This window comes from Pseudopodoces humilis, chromosome 15, assembly GCF_049639895.1.
Source record: "Pseudopodoces humilis isolate 2021_Gansu_Grassland_sample_001 chromosome 15, ASM4963989v1, whole genome shotgun sequence".
Taxonomy (NCBI): Eukaryota; Metazoa; Chordata; class Aves; order Passeriformes; family Paridae; genus Pseudopodoces; species Pseudopodoces humilis.
This window is the reverse complement of record NC_142214.1, coordinates 132,066-132,904: the sequence shown is the minus strand read 5'-3', so window position 1 is coordinate 132,904 and position 839 is coordinate 132,066.

The window sequence follows — 839 nt, the reverse complement described above, 5'->3', positions numbered from 1 at the left end:
AGTCGGAGGCGGGGGTAGTCGCGTCACGGCCGGGTCGGGGCCACAGCGCCTGCGCGGTGAGGGGGCGAAGGCCCAGGCGCCATCTTGGGAAAGGGCAGTCTGAGGAACAGGACGCCGCAGGCCAAGGGGGAGCGGCTTCCGAGTGCCAGAGGTCGGGGGCTAGATGGGATACTGGGGAGAAACTCTTCCCTAGGAAGGTGTGGGGCCCTGGCGCAGGTTGCATAGAGAAGCTGCGGATGTCCTATCACTGGAAATGTTGATTGAAAGGGGCTTGGAGTATCCTGGTCTAGGGGAAGGTGTTTCTGCCCATGGCGGGCGGGGTGGGAGTGGTGAAATCAAGTGATCTTCAAAGTCCTTTCCAACTCAAACCATTCTGGGATTCCATGATACCAGAATCTCTTTGAAGGTTTTAGCCCCCAGCAAAAATGCACAGAACTAATTACGTTGGGAAATACCTCTGAGATCATCGGGTTTAACACAGGACCTAACACCACAATGTCAATCAGACCATGGCACTAGGTGTTACGTCCAGTCTTTGCTTAAATACCCTCAGGGACAGTGATTCCACCACCTCCCTGGGCAGCCTATTCCAATGTCGAAATACCCTTTCAGTGAAGAAATTTGTGCTAATGTCCAACCTCAACCTCTCCCTGCAGACTTGAGTCTACATCTTCTCATTCTGTCACTTTCTACCTGAGACCAGTCAGACCTTCTTCACCTTGCTACACCCTCCTTTCAGGGAGTTGTAGAGAGTGAGTGAGAAAGGCCTAAGTCAGATATTACCAGCTCAGAAATTAGGGGTGGAAATCTAAGTTTTCATACAGCAATCTGGAAGAATT